Source organism: Trichosurus vulpecula, chromosome 7 (genome assembly GCF_011100635.1).
Source record: "Trichosurus vulpecula isolate mTriVul1 chromosome 7, mTriVul1.pri, whole genome shotgun sequence".
NCBI lineage: Eukaryota > Metazoa > Chordata > Mammalia > Diprotodontia > Phalangeridae > Trichosurus > Trichosurus vulpecula.
The window spans coordinates 127145058-127163757 of record NC_050579.1 but is presented as its reverse complement, the minus strand read 5'-3'; the positions used below and the strand labels follow the sequence as shown (position 1 = coordinate 127163757).

General features: G+C 36.0%; 1 protein-coding gene across 1 annotated transcript in view; it reads left to right on the top strand.

The window, feature by feature from the left end:
• Nucleotides 1-201: 201 nt before the first annotated feature.
• The window catches only part of EYA4 (EYA transcriptional coactivator and phosphatase 4), a 160120-nt gene continuing 141621 nt past the window's right edge, over nucleotides 202-18700 (top strand). The window contains exon 1 of the mRNA XM_036769391.1: nucleotides 202-234. The gene's annotated coding sequence lies outside the window, so the exon portion shown is untranslated. The remainder of the gene's footprint in view (nucleotides 235-18700) is intronic.

Here is an 18700-nt window from a genome sequence, read left to right as displayed (position 1 = left end):
CATGGGATAATAATGAAACACACTGTTTGGTACTGCATACTGCTGCTGTAAAATGCGGGAAGTATTTTATAGAGATCAGGGTGAGTCAAGCTATATCCACTTTAAGCACTGTATGTGTGTGAACTGAGAGTGAGGAAGTTGTATTTTCATATGAGAATAACTAGCAATCCCTTTCTCCTCGCAGGTAAAGAAAACGTGCACAGAAACAGATGTTTCAGAGCCTCAGAATTCCAGGTACAGTCCATAGAGGCAAATGCTGAACTGAGGAAATGTGGGGGGAACTAAGAACCTAAAAAAAATTGATCTGCAGGCATAAATCTATCAGGTGACCCACTATCAGGTTCTTTTTGAAGTTTTAAAAATAGGAATTTACTTGGCATAATACAGAGGGTATAATCATTTAAATAGTAATGAGAGGCACTCAACATTGGACATAGGGAAATTTTCAGATCAATAGTAGGAATTTGTCACTGGTACTATTTGAAAGAAAATTACCATAATATTGTATATGGGAATAAGAAAAGTGGATATTAGTAGTACTGAACCTCTTCCTGTAAGGATCTGGTATGTTTTACCTTTTTAATTAGTAAAATGAGTTTTAATAATTTTTAAAATGTATTTTTGAAAGCTTGAGTTAAAATTACTTTTAAGAAGTATTTAATATTTTACAAACTTTTAAGAAAATAAAATTTCACAATCACTTGTTTTTTTCAAATATTATTAAATTTCAAAAGCACCATTCAATTAGAAACTTCAGAAATTTAGAATGAGTTTACATGAAGTTGGCATATGGGGTCTATGGGCATGTGGGGCCTATGGAACAGTAAGTATAGAACCAAAGGTGAACTGGAGATTAAGGAACTTCCTCCATATTGTGTTTTTTTTAATAAATTGACCATATGCTTTAAGTGATGCTCTTCCAGAAGATATACGTATATATGATGGTATATCATATCATACATCACATCATATTTTGTTATATTACAGTAGTGTTGTAGATTTTATGGCAAATCTATATGAGGGAGTGGGGGGGTGATTTCATTGGTGTTGGGAGCCCCCAGCAAGAAAAGCCCCTCTGCCAATGCAGCAACTGTTCTGTGCCCTAGAACCATAAAGAATTTCACCAGGTCATGGAAAGGACAGAGTAGCTTGCTCGATATCACACAAACAGTTTGTGTCAGAGCTGAACTTGAAGTCGGATCATTCTGATTGAGTTCAGCTACACAACTGAGAAATGTAATTGGCCATTTCCTAAATCAGGACTCTAGCATATTAGGAGATACAGTGTTGCAGCCTAATTATTGAAACTATCCTACCTTGGCACACAAAGTGTCTAAGACATCTAGATGTATACTAGCGGCTTTTTTTTAATGACCACGCAATTACTTTTTAAGACACAAGCAAGTACCGATCAGTATTAGCTAATGTAAATAGAATTCTGCATTTATAGAATGCTAATCACCTACTTCATTTAATTGGAACTTCCTCATTTTAAAATTCTTGGATACAATTAGATACAGTATGTGTAACATTGGTATGGTTGCATTCAATCAATCAATCAGCAAGCATTCTGTTAAGCCCTGGGTACACAAAGATAAAAATGATACTGCCCTGGTCCTCAAGGAGCTTGTATTCCAACAAAGGAGACAACATGTACATAAATTAGAATATTCAGAATAAAGGGGGTTCATTGAAGAAGAAGAGGCACCAGCACTGGAGACATGAGAAAGTCTTCTAAAGAAGCTACAATGAGTGAAGTTTTAAGGAAGTAAGGAATTCAATTTGACTGATGGGGATGATGGGGGAAGCACATTTCAGGAATCAGGGTTAACTAGTGCAAAGGAACAGAAATGGGATATGGAGTATCACATGAGAGGAAGAACAAGAAGACCACCATGGATAGATTGGGGAGTACAGTAAGGGAAGAAATATATAATACGAGTGGAAAGGTAAATTAGGGCTGGGTCGTCAAGAGCTTTAGAAGTTTAAAAGGACTTATATTTGATCCTGGAGGCAATAGGATGGTTATTGCAATGAATTGAGTAAGAGAGTCAGATATTAGATCCATTGCTTTGAATTATCAAAATCACAAGAATTTTGGCCTTCATATATTCTGGGTATTCTAGATTATAAACAAAGAACTTTGGCTTCTTGAACACCAGTTCCATTCCCAGATTCTGGAGATCTGAGATCCTTTTACTCAATTCTAAAAGGCAATGCAAGTCAGTGGGTTAAGCAAAGAATTTGTCATTAGAGTCATCCTGTGTCCTTACACTAATTTAGATCCCAATCAGGTTGATGAGACAATTTGGAAGTCCAAATCATTGAGTTGGTCAGATCATTTCCAAGCTTTTGGCAAGCATGGGACTGCATTGCAGAATCACAGAAATGAAAGGGGATTTAGAGGCCATCTAGACTAATTCATATCTGCCCGGGAAACCCTGCTATTCAAAAACCTCTAGTGAGGAAGAACCCCTTCCATTTGGGCATGTCTCCAATTATTAGGAAGGTTTTTTTCCTTATTTGGAGCCAGCTGCTTCTACCCTTGTCCCTTATTATTTTGCCTACAGGGGCCAGTGACACAAGTCTAGTCTCTTCTCCTTCAAATATTTTGAAGAGAGCCCAATTCTCTAAATTAGTGTTTAGTATCATCTAAATGTTACAACTGCAAACAGTTTTGGGTATCTCCTAATCCTCTCATTTTATAGATGAGCAAACCAAGGGCCAGAGAGTATGGGTTGCCTAAATACAGAGTCCATTAAGAAACAGGGCCAGTCCTGGAACCTCAGGATCCATGCTGCAATTCATTGCTCTTTCCACTGTCGTGTATGCTGAATTTTTTGACAACAAATATTTATTAGGCAAGAACATTTAGTACTACGTTCAAGGCTTCAGGGATGTAAAATGTAGCACAGTCACAGCCTGAAGTTACATTCCACTTCAGGGAAAGTTGGGTGAGGGCAAGAGAATTAAGGCAATAACAACAATAATAACAACCACACAATTTACACAACATTTTCAAGATTTGCAAATATTTTATATACCTTACCTGATTTGATCCTCACAACAACACTGAGTTTTGTTATTGTTCAGTCAGTTTTGAATTGAGTTTGACTCTTCATGACTCCATTGGTGGTTTTCTTGGCAAAGATATTAGGGTGGTTTGTCGTTTCCTTCTCCAGCTCATTGACAGATAAGGAAACTGAGGCAAACAGGGTTAAGTGACTTGTCCAGGGTTACACAGCTAGTAAGTGTCTGAAGCCAGATTTGAACTAAGGAAGTCCAGGCCTGGTACCTCCACTGCACCACTTAGCTGCCCAACAACTCTGGAAAGTAAGTGCTATTTTTATGCTCATTTTTCAGAGGTTAAGTTACTTACCCAAGGTCATAAAGCTAGTAAGTCTGAAGAAGGAAGCAAATCAAGTTCTTCCTGACTCCAACTCTAATATTCTATCTACTAACTGCCTAGATATGTACCCAAGTGAATATAACAGAAAGTTATAGGAAAGATACAATCCATAGATTATCCTAGGAATTTTGAAGAAGGAGAAAATACCTGAAGGTTTGAGAATCAGGGGAGACTGCTCATAGGTGGCAGTACTTGAATTAAGCCTCGAAGGAGGAAATGGGTTTGGAAAAGTGGGGGGAACATCTCCTGATGATGATGAAAGTAGTATTGAATGATCTACTCCTTTGATTTATCATTCTGAATGGAAGAATTGTTCCTTTAAGAAGCTTTGATTTTTTTTTTAAATCAAGCAATAACTATTTGAATAAACATCACTTCAACCAAACAAGTAACACAATTAACAAATTATATGATTGCTGAATTTGTAGCTAACCTTAAGTATAGGGAAAATCTGTTAATTCAGAAACCTGTGAATTTAAGATGAAAAGCAAAGGCGTGAGGGGGTAGAGAGATGATTTTAGAATATCTTTCATAGTGGAATAAAAGGGTACAAATATACCTAGAAAACCACATGGTTTGAAGCCATGTTCCATATACACCACACACACACACACACACACACACACACGCACACACAGAAATACACACAGACTCAGAGATACTAACACAGTCTGAACCAAGTAATTCTTTTCTAAACAAGTCTTAAGTGAAAACATTGAACACAAAATGACATATCAGCATAAAATGAATGCTGTAGATACACTGCAAAGTAGTGCCTGGATTGGAACGTAAGGCTAATCTCATGCATTTATTTAGCTAGCTTTATAGTGTGTTGGTTTTGGATTTGAAACTATTAGAATAAATGCAGATGGAAAGTGTTTTTACAGTAGGGAAGTAATTAAATTGGGTGTGGGAACTTTGTCAGGAGAATTCTTGGAGTGACATATGTGTATCAGCAAATTCTTTGTCTTGCTTGGCCTTCATTCCTCTTTTGGAAAGAAACACTTGGGCTACAGATGTGACTGGCACATTGGGATAAGGGGAATTTAGAAACCTATGCAATATAACCAAGGCCAAGAATGTCTTACCAGAAATATTTTTTGTTTATGCATTGAAAGCCAGGCATTAGTGGCAATATTTTTTCAGTTACGCAAAACTGTATTTATCTTGATGGATGATTAACATTAATGGATACACTGTGCTTCATTGAAGAATTGTCATTCTTCAAAAAATCTTCTGTTTTACTTGTTCTTCTGTGATGTTCCCTTGTCCAGAACACACTCACGCACACACACACAAACACACACACACACACACACAGAGTAAGCAGTATATTTCTCTTTAACACTATGATTAGTGCTAAGCAACTAACCATAAAGAAAACTGAAATTTATGTTGTTTCTTGATCAATGCTTAACTTTATGGATAGATTGAATGAAAATTGAAAAATTAAGGATGCTTTTAGCAGCCTATACTTGACAGTTCTTCAAATCTATTAATTTTTAGCAAAAGAATCAGTAATTCTCATTTTTTAAAAAAAAATCCATTTTTTGAATGGCAAAGCCTTTCCTATCTCTGGACTATAGGAGATGAAACTATTTTTCTCATATTTTGACAATATTGCTCACAATTTTATCTCATTCTGTTGAAATCTTCCCCTCAGAATATAAAAAAATTGTTGAATTTTTTTATTTTAACTATTGATTGTTCAGGTGACTTATTAACAAGACTTTTTGCCTGCTTCCTGTTTTTTTTTTTTTTTTGGTAAATTCCCTTTCAGCACTTTTACCAGAGGGTGATCAGGGACATAGAAAGGAAATGAAACTGAAATCAATCAATTTCGTTGCATGTTTGGACCATTAGCAAAAGTTTGGTGAAGCAGAAAGTCAAAACCATTGGCTGAGATGAGGATTTGTATTTCTCTGTGGATTTCATCATCAAAAACATGTGTTGAGTGACTTTTGGACATGGCACTGTATGAATCATTGTCCTTGCCCTATAGTGGCTTAAAAACTAAGACTACTAGCAATCATATATAGACAGAACTATGGATAGAATGACATAAGGGAAAAATAAAAGATTAAGAAAATATTTGAAATATTTATAGCTTTTATAAGGTGGAAAGAAATATAATTACTTTATCAATTCTGTCCCCATCCTCCATTAGCCTAGGTGATTGGGGATTGCCTATATGCCCCATTTTTCGCTCCATGAGAACTTTAATGATTTCCCTGAGATCACACATGGTGCTAGTAGCTGAACCAGAAATAGATCATAGGTCTCCTGGCTCTGTTCTCTAGTTACTTGGCTATTATCAGGAGAAAGACTAAATGAGTAGGATGGGTTCCCCACACTACATATTCCAACTATTTTAGCAGACACTTGGAACTAATTTTGATTTACCAGTTAATTTTAAAGTCAGGCACAGGAAGTTTAACTGGCCAATTTCTATGCAAGGCCAGAGAAATCATACAACTAAATCACCTCATTTTAGCAGTTATGAGTAAATATTGAGGTAGCATATACATACAAGTTTTCTCTGTGAATAGAAAACATGCTATTCCTGTATTGTCTGTATAAGTATGCAGAAATCAAATTATTCCTCCTTTGCACATCTCTTCCAGCTGTCCCCTTCTCTCCACTTATGTAATTACAACCCAAGGTCAGACCCTTATAACTTCTTGCCTGAACTGTTCCAACAGCCTTCTAATTAGCCTTTTAGCTTCCAGTTTCTCCAGTTTGTTCTCCACTCAGTTGCCCAAATAGTACTCAAAGCACAAGTCTGATTATGTCACCCTGCTCCCCCCACTCACCCACACAATGAAATTTGAGTGGATCTCTGTTGCATTTAGAATAAAATTCAAACTCCTCAGCTTGGCATTAAAATCACTTCACAATCTGGCTCTAGCCTAGCTTTCCAGGCTTGCTGCCCACTCTACATTCCAACCAAACTGCTTTACTTGTTGTTTTCCCAAATGGACACACAATCTCCTCCCCCTGTTCTTCCTCAGTCTTCTTTGTTGGCTCATCATCCACACAGTTCACCCTTACTGCTGATATTCTGCAGTGTTGTCTTGAGTCCTCTTATCTCTCTACAGATCATCTCTTGGTGACATCATCTGGTACCACTGTTTTAATTATCATCTTTATTCAGAAGACTCACAGATCTATAAATTAAGTTTGAGGGTCTCTCTTGAGAGTCCATCCCACATTAGTAGCTACTTGTTGGATTGTAGGTGCCAGGAACATTTCCAGCTTACCTTGCCAGTTCTCATTATCTCTAGTCCTAAATCTGCCCATCTTTCAAATTTCCCTGTTACAGTCAAAGGTAACACTAGTCTCTCAGTCTCCTAGGGATGTAACCTTGAAGTCATTCTCAATTCCTCATTCTTCAAACTCCACATTTGGCAATTATTTGCCAAATCTTGCCATTTCTACCTCCAATACATCTCTTGCTTATGGCCCTGTTGCTTTACTCACTGCCCTCAGATGAGTTTAGATGCTCATTACATCTTGTCTAAATTATTTCAATGGCCTCTCCATCATCAAACAAGCTTTTCCTGAAAACTTCATTTTATTTACTTACCAGAGATGCAATTGGTCTTCTGTTATATGCAAGACACTGTTGCATTCACTTTGTAAACTAAAATTACCAATAGAACCACTATTTTGTTTCTGTTGTCAAAGATTACAACCATAAAACCATAGAATGTCAGAAATGGAATGGACTTACACCTAGCCCAACTTGTTCTCCTTCAGGACTCAGCTCATGTTGCACATCTTCCATGAAGCCATCAGTGGCAATTTTAATTCTTTGCTCTAAACGTGGACAGTATTTTGAGTCTTTTCTATACAATTTAACCATACACTATCTTAAAGGGATTGCTGTTTTGTGTATGTTAATCCTGTTTGTCCAAATAGACCATTAGTTAATTGATAATAAGAATCCCGTTTTATATATGAGTCCCACATGCCCTTCTGTGCAGTATCTTGCTGGTCAATCCATACCCTAGCACTTCCAAGTGAGGCAGAAATTTGAAAGGTGTACGTAATAAATGTATGTAATTGATTCATTAATTATTTCTACCTAATCCTAAAATTTATATGTAACACCTTATTATAATAATTAGTTCATTTAAAGCCTTGGAACAGAATAATGGCATCTAAGATCTACATCGTTCCTTCCTCTTGAGCTTTACGGAGTTAATTTTAGATGCAAAGTTGTAAGTTCAGTTACAAATTTTTCAGACCTCAAGCTAGGATAATTAGTAACGTTTAGGCAGAAGTTGGACTTTCTGACTAGCTTTACATTTTTATCTGTCTCATCCTTGGCTTATTGTGGTTTAAACCAAAATGCAGTTTTTTTGGAAATGGTTTAGTAGCAAAATAAGAGATTGTATTACACACACACACACACATACACACATGCACACACAGACACACAGACACACACACACACACACACACACACACACACACACACTTTGAGGAGAAAGTGGGGAGAAATGCAGCCTTTTCTCAGAACTTCTCCACCCACCCCAGTGTGAGTCTTCTGCTTGAAGATACATATAAAGCCAATGACCATTCTTGATATATTCCTTTTCTGCCATAGCTCAGCATTACCTTTGTTCTTCAGACATGCACTAGAATGACATACTTTCTTCAACCTCTTTCATTCTCTCTGTGTCCTAAGATAGCTCCTGCTTTTTATACAGATTACTTATGGCATAACCAAGTTTATCACACAATGGCTTTGATTCATTCAAGGAGGTATGCAGACCCTATTCAAATTAAATTTTGATTGACTGAACTAATCATGATTTGTTCTTGCCTAATAAAAGAAATTACTTTTTAAATGGGTAAAATAATCAATGGAACCCTATCTTTGTGTGTGTGTGTGTGTGTGTGTGTGTGTGTGTGTGTGTATACATACATATATATATATATATATATATATATATACACATACATATATGTGTGCGTGCCTGTGTGTGTAGTCAGTCAGAGGTCATGCCTATTTTTTTGGTTCAGTCATACTTCCTGATTTCCTTCTCTCTTGTTGCCCTCTTTATGGAAGATTCGCTGATCACTTCCCCATTTCCCATCCATTCCTTTCTCATAAGTTAACATCATTATATGTTTACCTGAAGAGAAGAATAATTTTCCCTTCTCATTATTTTCTTAAAATACCACTGATGATCCCACTGCCAAATTCAGTGACCTTTTTATGAGTCTTTATCTTCCTTTCTCTTTTGCTTTTGACAATTAACCATGTTCTCCTACTAGATACTCCTCGAAATCTCAGTCTGTCCCAAGAACTCAGCTGTCACCCTAATTCAGATCACTCCTAAATAGATCTCTAGTGCTGACCTCTTATTGATCTGCTAGACTACACATTTTTGATATCGTTTATAGGCATCTTTGACTAGATACTCTGTTGACAACTTAAACTCAACATGTACAAAACCAAACTCCTCTTTACCCCATAACTGTTCTCCTTTTAGATTTCATAATTTCTGTCCATAGTGCTACCATTTCCCCCAATCTAATCACATTCATGTCTTTGACTTTTCTTCATCCTCGCATGTCATAATAATTGCCCAATGGCCAAATACAGACAAATACATTCCCACAAAATCTCTCACACATCACCATCCTATTTCCACTGCTCTTTTTCTAGGATAGGTCCCTTGCTACTTGCCTGAAATATTTTAATAGCCTCTGAATTCATGAATGTTTGTCCCTCCCACAAAAATAATCTATCTTAGAAATAGATCTACTTGTGTCACTCAGCTGTTCAAAAATCTCCAGTGACTATTGCCTCCTGACTAAAGTTCATATTAATTTGCGCAATATTCAAGGCACTCCACAAATTGTTTCAAATCTATGTGTCTTCCAGGGGTTCTTAACCTTTTTTTTCCATGGACCACTAGTGAAGCCTATGGAACTCTTCTCAAATATATTTTTCTTTTTAAGTAATTGAAGGAAATATTTTATTTCAGTCAGAGATTAATGAAAATAAAGATAGATTTTTTCCCCCTATCAAAGTTCATAGATCCCTCTGAAATCTATCCATGGGCCTGAGGGTAAGAACCTCTGTTTTCGTTTTATCTCATATTTTCACTCTGCACTCCATTCCAACTAGTCTACCCTCTGTTCCTTGCACATGCCATGCACCATCCCTCTTTTGTGCCTTTTTTTGAAAAATGAGCACAGGTACTTGTATGTGCTCTAAATTGTGTGTATTTCTAATCTTAGCTGTGCTCTGTGCACAGCAAGCTCTAGATGCATATTTGCTTAATGAATTAATGATGATTGTTAATATAGAGACAATAATGGGAACTATCGTAGTATTGTTCCTATAGATTACTATCACATCCTTTCTCTTCTCCTCTCTATCTTGCCCCCTCCCTCTCCCCCACCCCAACACACAACATGAAATGATCAAAAAGATTTCTGAATATGGAATCAACATGATATGATTTAGAAAAGAGTTCTGAATGTGGAATCAGGGGGCATAAGTTTAAATTCCAGCTCTAACGTTTCCTACCTTAGTCACCTTAAGCCAGTCCTTAACTTCTCTGACCCTCAATTTGCTCATAATGTTCATCACTGTCTCTCAGGGTTATTGTGAGGGTCAAATAAGATGATTAATGTAAAAGTTGATAAACAGAAAGTGCTGTATTATGTATTATCAATATACTCTTTTAGTCTGACAGAAAATTTACATATGTTAAGGTGTTAGAGCCTACCATTTTTAAGACCAGGGTCAACAGCTTAAGCCAGTGGAGTAGAAATTCCAAATTATAGGGAATAATTTGTCTTAGGAGTTTAGAGAAAGTAGTAATGTGGGCTGGGGGCTGAAATAATCATACAAAACTGCATAGTGACTGAAACGTGACCTTGGTCTTGAAGGATGATGAGGGCTTTAGCAGGCAAAGATATAAGGCATTCTAAAGAAAGGGAATAAGATGAGACCAAAGGTTCAGGTAGGAATGAACCAGGTGTGTTTAGGGGAAAATAAGTAGAGTAGCTTATTTGGAGTGGAAATATCTTGCTGAACAAAGCTAGAAATTCAGCTTATAGCTAGATTATAAAGGACTTTGGTTGCCAAATTAAGAATTTTAAAATTGTGATATGTGAATGCAATCAAATGGTATTTGTGCTGGAAGAAATGACAAATAGTGATTCTGGGAAGAATGGGAAAACATTAATAAACTACTATAGAATTAAGTAAAAATCATGTGAATGAAATACAAAAAGACTGCAAGAATTCAAAGGAAAGATCATTTAACCCAAAATCTAACATTGAGTTATTGTAATGATCAATCTTGTCCCAGAAAAGAGATGAGGAAGTAACTCTTTTGGGTAAACAAGTGAGGAGTAGGATGTTGCATATATTGTTAATGAAACATAATAATAGCTAACATTAATATAGTGCTTACTATGTGCCAGGCACTGTGCTGAACACTTCACTTAATTCTCTCATTCAATCCTCCCAACAATTCTGGGAGATATGTACTATTATTATCCTTTTCTTATAGATAAGGAAATTGAGACAGACCATAATGAAGTGACTTGGCCAGGGTCAGATAGCTAGCAAATGTCTGAGGCCAGATTTGAACTCTGATGTGCCTAAACTCCAAGCCCAGCACTATCCACTGCTTCACCCAGCTGCTATCATTAGATACTGTCTTGAGGGTGGTTTGTTTTGCTATCTGGTTTTCTTTGTTACAAGGAAAGGCTCATTTGTTTCTGGGGCAGGATATATTGAAATCAGTCTGATGCCAAAAGAAGAGGCATCCTACATGAGTGAACAGATCAATTAAACAGTCTTGACTGAAAGTGGGAAATGAGTTAGAATCATAGTACTCTAGAGTAAAGTGATAATAGCTTAAACTAAGGTTGTGTGAATGTGTGTGGAAAGGCCATGGTAAATTAGAAAGATATTGGTTAGGAAAAAGTGGCAGATGAGATATTTGTTAGGAAGAAGTAGGGAATGGATGGCTCAACATGAAGATTTGAAAAAGAAGAGTCAGTGATGACTAATTCTTAAGACTTGTCTACAGAACGTATTACTCTAATTTCAACTCTATGTTCTCTGGTCCAGGATGTGCTTTTGTGGTATTATATGGTTGCCACTTAGTGTTGAAGAACTATAAAAATCCCATTTTCCTTAGCTGTATATATCTAGCTCATAAGTTATAAATTCCAGTGTCAGTACAAATTTGGGCTACATAGAGTTTGTACAAGGAAGTGAGATCAATTTTTAGAAGTTCCTTTTTCCTTCTTAAATAATAAATACATTTCCTATAATAAAAATTTCCCGCCTATGAAAACTTCTCACTTGAAAAGCTGTACATGTCTCCCTCTAAATCTAAAGTTGTTATTTCCTACTTATTAGCAGGCTGGATACCTATTTCCTGCCAATTTGTACTGCTCCTCAGGTACGAGAAAATTCAGGATTTCCTCTCATGAAAATGGTTGATTCCAACTCACAAGTCTGCAAATGGTTATAGTACTCATCCAGAAAACAGCCAATGTCTTCTATAATGAACTCAACAACTGTTATATCTTTAAGAGCATAGCATAAGACAAATCTTGTTTCTTGGTAATTGTCTGCTCTGAGTGAATATAGTTATAGTACCCAAATAGCTAAAATAACAGTCAGATTGTATTTATAGCCTTGAAGAACCATAAAAACTGTAAAAATCATCTCTGTTCCATTTTGCTCTTTTTCATTTTGAGTAGTCTCAAGATATTCTAGAAACATTTATTAAACACTTATTGTATACCAAAAAAAAAAAAACGGTACTACAGGATGGGATTAAAAAAAAAAGAAAAGAAAAGAAAAACAGTCTGGACTCTTAAGCTTACAGTCTACAGTGTTGGGGTGATACAAGGTATACTTAGATAGGTAAATACAAAGTAATTTTAAGAGGGCAAAAGCACACTTTTAGACAAAGGTGGCACCTAACCCAAGATGAAAGTTATTTAATAATAGACTGTGATCTGTATAGTGCTCAAAGCAGTAGTCATTTAATATCTTTTGCAAGTATGAATAGTCCCGGTTAGGTAGTGAAGAGTTTCTCAGCTAGTATGGCAAGAAGCAAAACAAATTATAGACAGCTTTGGAAGACAGTCAGCCACTCACTCCTTGCCATCTGGCTTTCATCTGCACAGCCCTCTTGAAATCTGGAAATAGCTCTCTCTATAGGATTCTTCCTATGTCTGATGGTGCAGTTCATTATTGAGAGTGCTTGCCTTTTCACTGACTACTCCCCCTGACCAAAATGCTCTGCCTTCTCACCCCCATCTACCTACATTTCTGGCTTCTTTCAAGATTCAGCTCCAACCTTGCCTTCCGCAAAAGGACTTGCCCTGTCCGCCACTGGTAATGCCTTTCCTCTGAGATTGTGTTCCATTTATACTATCTATATCTTGTACATTTTGATTTGTGTATTATGTCACCTTTAGAATTTGAGTATCTTAAGGTCAAGGAGCCTGTTTTTTGTCCAGCGTTGTATCGTCAGTACTTAGCAAAGTGCCTGGCACATAGTAAAGGTTTAATAAATGGTGGGGTTTATTTTGACTGGCTGGGAAATTCACTTAGTCTGCAAGGTGAAATAATTTAGTCACTCCCAGAAATAAACATAAGCACTTGGGATAGAATTAATAAAAAGAAAGATATTCCCTACCCTCAAGCTTGTAACCAAATGGGGGGGGGGGAGGGAATAACACATAAAAGGAGGCAGGAAAGGGGGAAGAAGGGAGAGAAGAGCTGAGAATGTTGTTGTATGGAATTGAAACCAGGAAGAGCAACAGATACAAAGTAGAGTAAGCCCAAAAGTCCAGCTTCTGCCTTCTATAAAGGAAGGCATTGGGTGGAGTTTGGTACTCCTCCCTCAAGGCCTCTCATCAAAGGGGAAAGGAGGCTGAGGGAATTAATGTCAGTCAAGGCTTCAATTAGCCTAGTGACAAGATTAGAGGTGATGACCTTAATATGGGAGACATATCTTATTCCATGGAGTTGAGACCAGGAAGGGCAGTAGTTTCAATCAAGCCAGTTGCAAATATTTATCCTTTAGTTTTTTCTTGTGACATATTCCTCTGGATTCTAACCAATACTGTCTAAAAATAAGTTAATTGTTAAGACCAGCCTGAACTCCTTCCCCCCTTGTAAACCATACTTCCTCCCTTACCCTTTCTACAATTCTCAATACTATTATAACCCCAATAAGATTGACCCCTTCTGATAATAATACTTAAAAGAGCTTCACAGATAAAACTCAAAATCCCTGAAATTTATCAGTGAAGCTGATGTAGTTTTAGATATAAAAGTAATATAAAAGACATTTGATTTCACAGACTGTACACAGGATATTCATTGCCTCATACTTGATTATGAAGCTTTATTAATCCCATTTTACCAATAAAATGACCTTTCTTGATTTGTAGTAAGTGTTGGGAGCAGAATTTGAACATAAATCTCCAAATAACAGGTCTATCAACTTTTCCACTATACTACATACACACTGCTAGAAGACCAAAAAAATCACCACTTAAAATAATTTAAATATTTTTTTTTAAAAATCTGTGCTTGAGAGAAAATAAAATACCACCTAAAACCTGGCTATCCAGGATGATTAACTTTTTTTCTCAGAGTTCTAGATATTCAAAGATCATACACAAACACACACACATGCACAGACACACATATACACATACATACATATATACACATATGTATATATAATCTTTTCATTCTCCGTTGACTTACAATTATAACTAAATGTGCATTAGTTAGTTTTTTTTTTCCCCACAAAATCCCTAAATTGAGCAGCTTTTCATAGATACAGCTATATCTATCTGTATGTATGTGTGTGTTTTTTATATATATATATATATATATATATACGTATATATATATATATATATGTATATACATGTATACATATATATATAATTTTCAAAGGAATTCTTGTATTTTTATATACATTTTTTCTCAACATGGTTATAGATTCTCTTGTTTCCTCCTTTATCACATTCAGCTGCTGTGTGTGTGTGTGTGTGTGTGTGTGAGAGAGAGAGAGAGAGAGAGAGAGAGAGATGGATGGGAGGTATCAACGAACAAATGGCCCAGACAATGAATGAGCAGATAAATGGCTATGTTAATGCCATCCCATGAATGACTAGGATAGGAAAAGTGATGGAGAAGACACTCATGTATTTTGATGAGTTCACATATGTTTTGTGGAATGAAAAGTGTTAGGCAAGAGGACCTGGCTCATGGTGCTAATGGAGCCAAGTTTCTGGGTTTAATCCATGTATGAGACACTTTGTCTTGCACCAAGAAAAAACTATTTGTTCCATAGCCATGGATGGCCCTACTAATTCTAGTCATCTGTTAAACAAATGTGTGCCCTTGGTACAAGGGGGTCCCAGAAGAGAATGTAGATGGATCTGCATATCCCATGAGAACAACAACTCCACGGCAATTTTCCACTGACAGCAACATCTCCTAATAAAGAAAGGATGATGTACATATTTTCTTGATTCCTGAGAATGGGTAAACCCTGGGTCCCCATATTTCAAGGGCTCACAACCCTTGATGAAACAAGAGTGTGCCGATCTCAGGATTCTTATGGTATTCCCCAAAGTCACTACTAGTTTCCATGCCAAATGAGATAAGCTTTCCTGTGTTTCCTATGCTGTTTCTAAAGAGCATTTCTGTCAGTCTTCATATTAAGTCACTCAAATATTCACAGAATTGAGTTTCACATCAGAGGAAAAAAAAATTAATTTTACCCTTTTAGGATAATTGCCAAAGACAGAATTGTCTTTAAAATATTTTGATGACTTTTTTTCTAAATTTTGATCATCTTAGACAGATTTATCATTTTAAATTTTAAATGCTGTGTTTCATTTACTCTATTTTTACAAAGAAAACTATGTATAGATCACTATTTCAAATTTCCAATAGAGAAAAATCTTTTGGATCACTATAATCTCAGATAATTTAGGCAGCTAGTTGGCACAACGAATAGAGTGCCAGGACTGGACTCAGGAAGATATGAGTTCAAATCAAGTAGATCTAACTTCAAATTAGTCCCCTAAATGCTTACTAGCTGTGTGACCCTGGCAAACCTCACCTTATTCAACTGTAAAATGGGAATAGTAATAGCACCTAACTCCCAGAGAGGATAAAATGAGATATTTGTAAAGTTCATAGAGCAGTGCCTAGCACACAATAGATAATAAATAAATGTTTCTTTCTTCTTACATATTATATATATAATATATATATATATATATATATATACATATATGTGATGTACACATATCCATATATTCCTACATACATATACATGTGAATGTATGTCTGTATCTTTACTGTTTACAAAATGTTTTGTTCACAGCCATCCCACGAACTAGGTGGTACTAAGTATGGCTATCCTTATTTTACAGAAAGGAAAAGTGAGGGTTAGAAAAGTCACTTGTTTATGGTCACATGACTATTAAGTCATGGAACTGTACCTGGAACAAGGGTTTTATGACCCTATCTCCAATACCCTTTCTACTGTGGCACAGTTCAGTCTCTTGGGAAAGTCCTTGTAGCACAGATACATCATTGCAGAATTGACTGTGCTGAATCCTTTACTTTGAGCTTGCACCTGGGCTCAGTCCTCAAGTATTTGTTATCTACTTCATATCCAGTACTGTATGAGGTGCTAGGTGGGTGTATCAGAAGTATAAAACGTATTCCTCATTTTTCAGTCTGGATCCAGATAAACAACAATGATGTTTGATGTCCATTATTTTGTGACCTCAGTATAGAAAGCTGATTTTTTGGTTTATTTTCAAACACAGACTAATGATACTTATTTGTGTATTTTAAAGACTTTGTAATTACGTTCTGTGGAGTAGTGCTGGTGGTATTTTTGAAGTGGTTTATCTTTTTCCCAAAAGGGAAAGGGCCTATTCATGAATATTCAAAGAACAGAATTTCATTTAACAAGACTTTTACCTGCAAATTGTCCTTCAGCTAAGAAGACATATCAGTTTGCACAGTTCTCCCTAAGTGAATGAATATCAAGACAGATTTCAAAGTGTACTTATTTAGGTAGTCTGGTTTATTCAGCTGCTAAGATTTTTTTTCATATTTTCATATTACTTTTAGCCAGTTGGCTTTTCTGTTTATAATGTCACTCTTAAAGAGTAAGACCTACTTTGTCTGACATGTGTTTTTTATTTCAAAGTACTCTTCTAATATTACTCCCTTTTCATGAATGCTGTGGGAGCTTTGTTTGAAGAATTGGGGAAGACACTGAATTGGCTCAGTCCATTATCCCGCCAAAAGTCTGATCATTTTGATTGGTAAATAGACTGTCTTAAGGAATGAAGCCAATTCCCACAGGTGAACCTTGATAGGGCCTTTTTTTTGCCAGAAGGCCAGCTATGGATAAGGTTCCATTTAATGGAGTTTTTGCTACCATTCAACCCTTCAGAGGAAAAAAAAAATCTGTGAGTTAATTTCTGACACATGGTTTTTAAGCTTAATCATAAAGCCACCAGAAGAAAGTGAGTGAATTTTCAATGTCATTAATGATCAAATATGACTGTGCATATAAAGCCCAGCACAAGCTATTGAGTCCTATACAAAGACAAGATGCTATTGTTATTAGCAAATATATACTATAGGTTTTTGTACATATTTATGCTAACCTTCTAGATAAAATTCGGTTACAAACAATTAAATAATGCCAAAGTAGAATTATCATTCCTACTGTTTTCCATTTCCTTTTTAAAATGAAGCTCCATTTGTCCTATATGTGCATTCTGCATTATGTTCAGTTAAAGTCAGTATTCTATGATTTTTGCAGCCTAATTTGTGTGTAGATTTATTTAAGGTGTAATTTCTATTTTTTTTTAGTGGAAATGAGTGTTGTATTTTGTCATAAGCTTTTTCTGTGATTAATGCTGGAGAGGATGTGGGAAAATTGGAACACTGTTACATTGCTGGTGGAGTTGTGAACTGATCCAGCCATTCTGGAGAGCAATTTGGAACTATGCCCAAAGGGCTATAAAAAAAGTGCATACCCTTTGACCCAGCAATACTACTTTTAGGGCTGTATCCCAAAGATATCACACAAGTGGGAAAAGGACCCATATGTACAAAAATATTTATAGCAGCTCTTTTTGTGGTGGCAAAGAACTGGAAATCAAGAGGATGCTTACTAATTGGGCAATGCCTAAATAAGTTGTAATATATGAATGTAATGGAATACTATTGTGCTATAAGAAATGGGGATGATACGGACTTCATAATAACCTGGAAAAACCTACACGATAAAATGCTGAGTGAGAGGAGCAGAATTAGGAGAACATTATACATAACCACAGATATATGGATTCTGTGATGACTAACTTTGATAGACTTGGCTCTTCTCAGCAATACAAGGCTCAAAGCCAACTCCAAAGGACTCATGAGGGAGAGAGCTATCTACATCTAGAGAAAGAACTATGGAGACTGAATGCAGATTGAGGCAAACTGTTTGCTCTCCTTTTTTTTTTTTTGGTTTTCTTTCTTCTTTCTCATGATTCATTCCATTGGTCATAATCCTTCTTTACAACTTGACTGCTGTGTAAATAAGTTCAATCCAAAGTTGTATTTAGAAGATGTATCGAATTTCATGCCATCTTGGGGCGGGGGGAAGAAAATCTGGAACTCAAAATCAGGCTAAACTGAGTGTTGTAAACTAAAAATAAAAAAATCTTAATAAATAAAAGATGTATTTTCTATATAATCAATTTCAGCAGTGTCATGTACAACAATTTTAATAATAACTTTTATTTATTTCATTAAATATTTCTTAATTACATGTAAAAGATTTTTAACGTTTCATTTTTTTTTTTAATTTTGAGTTCCAAATTCTTTTTCCCTCCCACCCTTCTGTCCTCCTTGAGAAGACAAGCAATTTGATATCCATTATACTTGGAAGTCATGCATATCGTATTTCCATGTTAACCATGTTTCAAAAGAAAGCACAGTCAAAAAAAAGTTTTAAAAATGTGCTTCAATCAATATCAGAATTCATCTTTTCTATCTCTGAAAGTGAATAGCTTTTTCATTATGAGTCCTTTTGAACTGATCATTGTCTTTATTGGAGTAGCTGACTTTCACAGTGGATCATACTTACAGTTTTGCTATTTCTGTGTATAATGTTCTGATTCTGCTCGCTTCAATTTTCTTGCATTCATATAAGTCTTCCCAGGTTTTTCTGCCTGCTC